This window comes from Octopus bimaculoides, chromosome 23, assembly GCF_001194135.2.
Source record: "Octopus bimaculoides isolate UCB-OBI-ISO-001 chromosome 23, ASM119413v2, whole genome shotgun sequence".
Taxonomy (NCBI): domain Eukaryota; kingdom Metazoa; phylum Mollusca; class Cephalopoda; order Octopoda; family Octopodidae; genus Octopus; species Octopus bimaculoides.
In genome coordinates this window covers 12,163,394-12,174,127 of record NC_069003.1, presented here as the reverse complement: position 1 = coordinate 12,174,127, position 10,734 = coordinate 12,163,394, and the positions used below count along the sequence as shown (strand labels likewise).

Below are 10,734 nucleotides of genomic sequence, written 5' to 3'. Positions count from 1 at the left end.
GCTCGAAAATCCTTACACATGTCACAGGCACAAGTGCCAGAAAGGCGATGATGGGCACAGGTACCATCCCGATTTCGCTTTCGCTTGCCCCAATATATATATATATATATATGGATATGGATGGTGACAGCTGCTCAAAGAGGTGCCAGTCTCTAATTGTGGAGGGTACCTGCAGAAGGGGTAGACCCAGGAAGATGTGGGCGAAGTGATGAGAAAGCATCTTCAGACGCTGACCCTCAGTGAGGAGATGGTGAGGGATAGGGACTTGTGGCAATTTGCTGTATTTGAGAAGACATGTCAATCTAAATAAAATTGTGGCCATCCATACCATACAAGCATGTCCTTTATGGCCAGCCATGCCCCAACTCCCTCTTCTAGCTGAGAGGTTTTTGTCTTGCCAGTGCCACAAAAAATACACTCATGCTGGTGTTATGTAAGTCCATCCATGTTGGCGGCACGTAAAACGCACCCAGCACACTCTGTACAGTTATCATTAGAAAAGGCAGCCAGCCATAGAAACATTACCAAAACGGACAATTGGAGTCTGGACTGCTCTCCATTGGCCAGCTCCATGTCAAACCTTCCGACTCATACCAGCATGAAAAGCAGATGTTAAACAATGATGATGTATGTTTCTCTCTTTGTCTATCTGTCTGTATGTCTCTCTATCTCTGTCCTTCTCTCTCTCTCTCTTTTTCTTTCATTCTTACTTTCTCTTACACTCTCTCTTTCTCTTTCACAGTCTAATAAGCTCTGTCCTTCTTGTGGCTCAAGAGTGCGGCGATGTCACCTTACCCAGGTAAGTATCTTTGCTTTGGTCTGGCTTAGTGGTTAGGGTGTTTGTCTCACAATCACTAGATCATGGTTTCAATTCCTGAACCGGGCGACACATTGTGTTCTTGAGCAAAACACTTCATTTCACATTGCGCCAGTCCACTCAGCTGGCAAAAATGAGTAATTCTGTGACAGACCAACTTCCTATCCAGAGTAGGGAATATATACGTGGAGAGTGCTGTAAAGTTCCTGGCTTCATAAGGGTATCACAAAAGACCTGGTTAGGGGCCCCACATTCAGGGCTCAGAAAAACTGAAGGACTACTGCAGCAAGTGTGTGAATCTGAGAGGGGAATGTGTTGAATAAAATCGTAATTAGTTGATCCTCCTGTATTTTCTTGTACTAAAAGCCAGGAGCTTTTCAGCACCCTTTTGTATGGCACAGAAACCAGGGAAACCAGCCCCATGAGCCTATAACTTCAGGAAGGACCTTTATCTTCTGATGCTGTTACTGCTGGTGGTGCTGCTGATGATGGGCACACGCAACAACAGCAATAAAGACAAGGACATCTATAACAATGGTGATGGTTGTGGTTGCTTTGATGACCAGCTGTAATTATAGGGAATGAGCAACAGCTTGCATTACTAATCCCCACCTGCTCCTCTTTCCATCACCACCAATTACAAATTCCACCTCTACCCCTCTCCACTGTCCACTTTCCTCACCCCCACCACTACCATATTTAGACTTTGTTCTCGCCTACCCCCACTCCATTCAACTCCACAATTGTTTGACCTGCTAGAAACAGCAGCACAATCTGCTTCATTTAACACCCCTATACTACCTACTGTCTTAGAGAAGGACACTTTTCTAATAATATTGTCCCTGGTTTGCCTAGTATGTGGGGAACTGACAGAGAGCTCATGGTTTGAACATCATTGAGCATAATGTCTGTTCAAGTAGGGCTGACCTGGGGCTATATAACATGTTAATATATGTACCAAACACCAGCTTAATAATGACTATTATTCTACTAAATTCTTCATCATTTTCGAAATTAATTCAAACAATATCAGTGTATTTCAACAGAAATAGGGTAACAAAAGGGTTAACCCATTACCTACCAGTGATCTGATATGAGATCACTTAAGAATTACAAATTTCATAATTATCTGTCAATATTTACACATATCAACCTTTTTGCTATATCTACTAGATATATTTCTCTGATATTCAAATGAGGTTTGCTAATTTTTCACCCAATATCTCTCTTATTTCTATTTAAAATGTTATTTTGAAATGTTATTTTGATCATTCCAGCGTGTTTTTAAGGCTGTTTTATGCTAGAAATCAAAGTTTCATGAAAAAATTCCAGTTGATAGAATTATGGGAGGTCATGGGTTAAATATTGAATGATTCCTTCAGTCTCTATGTTCTGTGACTCACCAGAGGCCTTTCCATGGTTCTATGATACAAATATTCTGTTTTAAAATGATCTGAATTAAAACCTTCCATCAAAATTTCATGTTAATTTATGTTCCTAACACCAGCTTGATAATAATGATCAAAGACTATTAAATTCTTCATCATTTTCAAAATTAATTAAATCTAAGTCAGTGTATTTCAGTAGAAATATGATAACAGAAGGATTAACTCTTTCAATACCAACCTGCCTGAAACCACCTCTAGCTCTGTAATGTCTTGTTTTCAATACTAACCCAACTGAAACTACCTCTAGCTCTGTAGTATAAATGTCTTGTTTTCATAAGTTTTGACTTACAATCTTCCAACAAACCTTAGTCACAATTTATGTTCCAAACACTAGCTTAACTTATTACCTCCCATAATTCTATTAACTGGAATTTTTTTATGAAACTTTGATTTCTAGCATAAAACAGCCTTAGAAACACGCTGGAATGATCAAAATAACATTTTAAATAGAAATAAGCGAGATATTGGGTGAAAAATTAGCAAACCTTATTTGAATATCGGAGAAATATACCTAGTAGATATAGCAAAAAGGTTAGATATGTGTAAATATTGACAGATAATTACGAAATTTGTAATTTTTAAGTGATCTCATATGAGATCACTGGTAGGTAATGGGTTAATGATAACTAAGTCATTTTACTAAATTCTTTGTTATATTTGAAATTAATTGAAAGAAACACAGAGCATCTCAAAATAAATATGGTAGTGAAAGGGTTAAATATTGTATTAGTTTATGTGTTCTGTGACTCACCAGAGACCGCTCCTTGGTTCTATGATACAAACTTCCTGTTTCAAACTGATCTTAATTCAATCCTTCCATCAAAATTTCATGTTAATTTGTGTTTCAAACACCAGGTTAATAATGACAAAATTATTTTACTAAATTCGTCATTATTTCCAAAATTAATTGAAACAAAGGCAGTATATTTCAACAGAAATATGGTAACAGAAGGGTTAAGGCTCTTGGTCCACGAGCCGCTCCTTCGTTGTTCCTACCTCCACACACTCCAGCTGATATCCTTCTTTCAAGACCTAGGAATTCATTCTCTGCCATGTCCTCAATTGAAGGCAGTTCAGTTTGTTGTATGAGATACGAGGGAGCTTTGGCTGCTATTTTCTGGCAGTCTTAGCAATGATCACATACTGGGCCATCTCCTTGGTGTTACATGACACAACACCTCTTGTCGTGAGTTCAACTTTACATGCTGTGTTTCTCTCTGGTCCCAGCCACTCTCTCTCTCACTCACTCACTCTTTCTCCTCTCTCTCTCTCTCTCAGCTCCACCCATCCCACCCCATTGTTTGTTGCCATGGTTACTAATAAAATTCTGGTTTACATTTTCTTTGTAATCATTGGTGACTGCGTTCCTTGCTGTTGTTTAATCCTAGGTCATTCCTGATCAGGCAAACTTATAAATCATTCTGTCATTATTCATTCTGATTCAATGTGTCTTGGACTACATCATCCAAATATGCCTTTGTTTTTAAGACAATAGGGTATGATATTTACATTTGACTGCTATTTCTAGCAGTTTAAGCAACCACATAGAAATTTCGGATCTTTCTGAATTGACGGGAACCACTTGTTTTCTTAACGAAACACTTTGAAACTTGGAACACTGGTAGAATGTGTCATATAAAACATCTTTTTCTCTTAGCCTTCTTAACAAAAAATTTCTTCTAAAGTTATTTCATGTTAAAGTTGTCGTATTTCTGTAATTTCAACCAATCACTGACGTCTATTCAGCTGAATACAGTTAATGCTGTTTTTGTAAACAATAATTTTTGCTGGTGTCAAGATCATTATTCCCTGTTAATTATATTGTTATTCCCTAGTAAGGGTTTAGGGTTTTAGGATTCGGGTTTTAGAGTTAGGGTTAGGGTTATGAGTTATAGTGTTTTAGGGTTAGGGTTATGAGTGAGGTTATGGCAAAAATAATCATAACCCTAACCGTAATCCTAAAACTAACCCTAACTCTAAAACCCGAACCCTAACCCTAAAACCCTAAAGCTAAAACCAGTACAAACGCACGAACAATGTCATAAATAAGAGTAACACGGGTAGTTGTTTGATAAACAACGGCACTAATTTTATTCAAGGGAAAAGATCCCATGACACCGTTAGAACATGTTGTTTACATTCCACGGCAGTAATTGTTTTCACTTCAATAGACGTCAGTGATTGGTTGAAATTACCGAAATACGACAATTTTTTACATGAAATAACTTTGAATACAAAAATTTTTATCTGTTCTATACCACAAAATATACAAGTATACGAAGTTTGAAAGTGTTTCGGTACCAAAAACACTACATAAAACATAGATGAAAAGTGGTTCCCGTCAATTCAGAAAGATCCGAAATTCCTTTACTGTTATTGTTGTTGTGGGTTTGTTTAACCCCAGGATCCAGCAGACCTTGACCATCCCATCATCAACTTTTTTATTCAGGCAAAATATATCTAGGACTACATTATCCAATATGTCCTATCTTTCCTTCTTTTCATATGTTGGTAGCAAATTGTTGTTGTTGTTTAACCCCAGGTCTGTGCTGGTTAAGCAGATCTATGATCAGAGGTGTTCCCATTACAATCAGCTCTTCTTAATGTCAGACATAGGATAATAATTGCGGTTTTTTGATGCATGATATGTCCTTCCTTTATAAAGATTCTTGGGTGTGATTTGAAGAAAATTTGGCTGCTATTTCCAGCAGATGACATGACTACATTGAGACACCCTTTTTAGTGGTGGTGGTGGTGGCGGCGGCCATGTCAATTACCTCTGCCACCATCAAACTTACTACTACTGCTACCACCACCACTAAAAGGGAGTCTCAATGCAATCATGTCATCTGCCAGAAATAGCAGCCAAATTTCCTTGTAGCAGTAGTAGTAAACTTGATGGTGACAGAGGTAGTTGACACAGTTACTACCTTTACTACCATCATCAGCAACATGTTGTCTATATTAACAATAATTATCATTGTTCTCTTTAGTAATTAAGACTAATTATCTTACAGTTTACTGTTGTTTTTTAATCAGCTTTGACCTCATCTATTCAGTTGGGACAGACCAGGAGCTAAACAGCAACTTGCTTCCAAACATATGAAAAGGAAGACAAATAGGACATGTTGGATAATGTAGTCTTAGACAGAATTTGTTGGAGCAGATTCTCTACGGCTGGATACCCTTCCTGTCACCAACCCTCATCTGTTTTCCAAGCCAGGTTCTACACTCTTTTACAGCCAATTCGTAATATCTTGACAAGGGTGCACACACACACACACACACACACACACACACACATGCATGCGTACGTACTCATACACACGCACATACATATATGACAGGCTTCTTTCAATTTTCATCTACAAATCCACTCACAAGGGTTGGCTCAGCCTGGAGTTGTAATAAAAGACACTCATCCAAGGTGCCGCGCATTGGGACTGAACTCAAATCACATGTTTGAAGAGCAAGCTTCTTAACCATACAGCTACACTTGTGCCTATACCTATGATCACAAAGTATTTCATCCATGGCCATCCCATCTTTCATTTACTATTTTTCATGCATTATCCAATGTGTTCCCCCTTTTTATTAAAGATGGTAGTGTGGGATTTGGCTGTTATTTCTAGCATGTTGAACATATCATAAAGAGCTTTATTCAATCATGCATTGATGTTACTGTTGTTATTATTGTTGTTTAATCTCCAATTCAACACTGGTTAAGCAAACCCATGAGACATTCCAAGCCATGACCATTCCATCTGTTTTTGCTAGATACAGTGTACCACAGATAACATTATCTGCTCTTTTCTTCCTTTTTTTTAAACATGACTTCACAGCTACTTCTAGCAGGTTGCATTGCCACATAGTGGTATTACAGTTGTTGTTAGTGTTTCACTAAGCTCAACCATAATTTGAACTGACCTTATACCACCACCACCATCACCACCTTAATTCAACCATAATTTAAGTCAAAGACATTTCCATCCTGCATGACCATGTGGTAAGAAGCTTCCTTCACAACCACATGATTCCAGGTTCAGTCCTACTGCATGGCATATCCTCAGGCCAACCAAAGACTTGTGAGTGGATTTGGTAGACAGAAACTGAAAGAAGCCCACCATATGTGTGTGTGTGCGCGTGTGTATATCTTTGTGTCTCTTTATCCCCTGCCACCACTCGACAGCCAGTGTTGGTGTGTTTATGTTCCTGTAGAAGTACTACAACAAAATAAGTCCTAAGGTCGATTTCTTTGACTAAAACCCTTCAGGGCTCTGTCCCAGCATTGGCTGCAGTCATGACTGAAATAAGTAAAAGATGAATTATATGTCGATACAGGCATGGCTGTTTGCTTCCCAACCACATCATAGTTACAGGTTCAGTGGTACCTTGGGTAAGTGTCTTCTATGGCCTCAGGCTGACCAAAACCTTGCAAGTGGATTTCGTAGACAGAAACTTAAAAACCCATCTCCCAGTTGTGTGTGTGTGTGTGTGTCCTTGTTTTGATTTTGTGTGATTGTAATATGAAGGTGCCTGGTGCAGTGGTTAGGGTATTCGACTTACGATCGTAAAGTTGTGAGTTCAATTCCCAGCGACGCATTGTGTCCTTGAGCAAGACACTTTTTTCATGTTGCTCCAGTCCACTCACCTGGCGAAAATTAGTTGTACCTATTTTTCAAAGGGCCAACCTTGTCAAATTCTCTGTCATGCTGAATCTTCCTAAGAATTACGTTAACCCTTTAGCATTTGAGCTGGCTTCATCTGGCCAGAATCTTCCATTTGTTTTATATTCAAACTGACCAGATCCAGGGTCTCACACCTACTCTACAATGTTATTCTACAATAAACACTCACATCATCAAAATCTCGAGAATATGAGATAATGAACGATTAATTCAAAACAATGTGAATCAATAAGCATTACGTTTGATAGAATAACCTGAACACTAAAGGGTACACGTGTCTGGGAAGTACTCAGCCACTTGCACTTTAATTTCATGAGCAGGCTGTTCCATTGATCGGATCAACTGGAACGCTCATCATTGTAACCAACAGAGTGCCAGTATTGTATGATTCTTATAAAATGAACGTCACTGTCATATAAGCTGTGTTATTCTTTTCCAATATCCTGAAAAAACATGTCTGGCTATGGGAAAATATTACTTTGCGTGTGATATTACAACAAAAAAGAAGCTTATAAATTTGTACACTAAAAGCTGTGACCTGTTTCCTCTTCACTTTGTCTATACATGCTGAGCTAAATGGTAATTTTTTTTCTTTGTGCAGGTGTACTACTAAAAGGATTCTGCTGATAGGAACATCAACATGTTTTGTACTTGAAATGCTGCAACATTTCTATCAAGAATTGATCTCAAGAACTGTAGGTGTTCATTTGGACATTCCTATCTCCATCCTCATTCTAAGGACTCCTGCTTAATAGGACTGCACACACACACACACACACAATTTTCATGACGCATTGTCTGAGATTATATATTTATGTGTATATGTGTATATATATATATATATATATATATATGTATATGTGTATATATGTATGTGTATATATGTATATGTATATATGTGTATATATGTATATATATGTGTATATATATGTATATATATATATATGAATGTTTTTAATTATTTGTTTTCTATTGTTTTTTATTTAACCAAAAACAATGTGAGTTATAAAAAATAATGCAGGTTGATGGTTGTTGTGAGCCGACTTTGTTCTGTAGAGAGAGAACAGAGAAGGTCAGTGCCCAACACCGTTTCTTGGGAAATTTTCCCAAAGAAATATTGAAAATACAAGATGATAGTATTAACCATCAACCTGCATTTTTTTTTTTTGCTTTGTAAAAAAAAAATAATTACAAAAATTTAAGTTATGCTAATTGAAAACACATGAAAATAATTTATTTGACTACCCAATACACACACACACACACACACACACACACACACACATATATATATATATATACATATATATATATATGGGAGAATTTATGAAAAAAAACAACAACAGACGAGGACAGGTGGTGTAAACAACAAAAGGATGTATTAGTATAACGCTCGGGAATACAGAAAGTCTTTAACGTTTCGAGCTACGCTCTTCAACAGAAAGAATACGGAGAAAACATGGAGAAAAACATGGAGAGAAAAAAAAGTGGGGGAAAACACGGAGAAAAAATATATATATATTGACATTTATACACGTGTGTGTGTATATGTATGTTTATGTATTTGTTTTGCAAGATTTTTTATGTGAAATCATGTGTTGAAACAGATATTGTTACACTTGAAGATAGTCCTATTTTCCTGTTTTGCTAATTAAACACACCCCCCATATATATTTAGTTTTCACTTCAGCCTTCTTCTTCTTATTGTTATTATTATCTTAGTTTCTTTGTCCAAGTTCTTTCCTCACACATTCTGTGACTTCTTCAGCTACACTCCAACCCTCCCTTAAAATGATAATAAAGCTGAAGTGAAGACCAGATATATATAGTGCATATGTTTGTTTGATTGGCAAAATATGACCATCACCAAGTATAACTATATATATGTATGTATGTATGTATATATCTGTATGCTATGAACATGCCCTCTCACATCTCTGTACAGACACTTTTCGGACACCTCCCCTTCCATTGAGGAGCTGGCAGAACAATTAGCACATCAGACGAAATGCTTTTTAAGGCTTTTCTTTCTGGCTCTGTAGGTTCCGAGATCAATCTCCACCATGGTCAATGTAATCAACGAACTCCCACTCTCCTAAAATTGCTAGCTTTGTGCCAAAATTGAGAGGAAAGAGAAAAAATTTTCGTAAATAAAGTTTTTTTTATAATGTATATTGGTCCCATTGTTCATGTTACTTTAAGGGTTTTAGGAATAATTATCCCGATCTGGCTCACAAGATCTATTTTAAGCTTCACTCCAAATGGCAAAGTCATATAAGTTTGCCTCCCCCTGGTATAGAGGCTTTGCGTCTGTGATGTCTGCCTAATGGAATTTTGTTTTTGATTATTAACGCTACTTACATGGTGTTTGTATAAGTGTGTGTGTATATGTATTTGTATTTACTTATGTATATGTGTGCATATTTCCATACATGCATGTATATTTTATGTATATGAATATATGTGTGTGTATGTGCAGCTGTGTGGTAAGAAGCTTGCTTCCCAACGACATTGTGCCAGGTTCAATCTCACTGCATGGTACTTTGGGCAAGTGGATTCAGTAGACAGAAACTGAAAGAAGCCTGCCATATGTGTATGTATGTGTGTGTGTGTGTGTGTTTTCATTCCCCACCACCACCACCAGCACTTGACAACCGATGCTGGTGTGTTTACGTCCCTGTAACTTAGCAGTTTGGCAAAAGAAACCAATAGGATAAGTACCAGACTTAAAAAGTATAAGTACTGCGGTCAATACATTTGACTAAAAATTTTTCAAGGCAGTGCTCCAGCATGGCCACAGTCTAATGACTGAAACAAGTGAAAAATAAAAGATATATATATATATCTAAGTATGAAATAGAAACAACTCTACTATAATAAATATCATTAACCCCTTATACTTCAGGCATATGCTTCGTGCTTTTGTTACTGAGCTGCTCTTTGCACAGTAAAGTGCCTTGAGAGAGTATATAGTTCATCACACAATCAATAGCAGCCCACTAGCATACACATTAAGTATATGGGGTTGATGATATATATATACATGTGTGTGTATGAATGTACATCCATTGTTCCTGTTACACCAGAGTAGGTGAATAGAGGTAGAGTGTAAGTTTTAGACATGTCTGTACAAGTGTAAGTTGGTTTCTGTGTCTGTACATATGTAGGTCTCTCAGTCCCTCCCTCCCTCCATCCATCTGTCTGTCCATCCCTACATGTGACTAACAACCACCAATCTTTGCAGTCCAAACAGGGTGGAGATGGTGATGGTCGGTATGGAGGCTAACACATTCTTACTGCCACGTGCTCAGCTCTGCTGTTTTATTTTGCCATTTATAGTTCAGTGTTTGTTTAAAGCTTCAGCAAGCATAATCAAACTGGTTCACTGGTGATTGTAAAAGGGCTTGTTGTGGATTAGGGGTCTCAACAAGAGGTCATTATTTGATGGTCAGGAATTATAATTAACTCATTGGTCCTTGTATAATTGGAGTAGGGTAAGGATTAAGGGTCATTGCAAAGGGTCGGTATATGATGGTTATGGTTTGCAATAGCTTAGAGGACCTTGTATACTGACAGGAGTAGGACCGTGTTCAGGGGTCAGTATTTGATGGTTGTGATTTGCAATAGCATAGGGAACCTTGTATAATAACTAGAGTATGCCGAGGATTAGAGATTAGTGCAAGGGGTCAGTATCAGTGTTTAATGGTTGTAATTTGCAAAATCTTAGGGGTCCTTCTGTAGTAAGTAGAATAAGTGGTGGATTAGAGAATTATTGTAAGGG

General features: G+C 37.5%; 1 long non-coding RNA gene across 1 annotated transcript; it reads left to right on the top strand.

The window, feature by feature from the left end:
* Positions 1-553: 553 nt before the first annotated feature.
* On the top strand, positions 554-9,125 carry LOC128250622 (uncharacterized). The gene is made up of 2 exons (XR_008266649.1): positions 554-799; positions 7,555-9,125. It is a non-coding gene; the product is annotated as an uncharacterized LOC128250622 (long non-coding RNA).
* Positions 9,126-10,734: the final 1,609 nt, after the last annotated feature.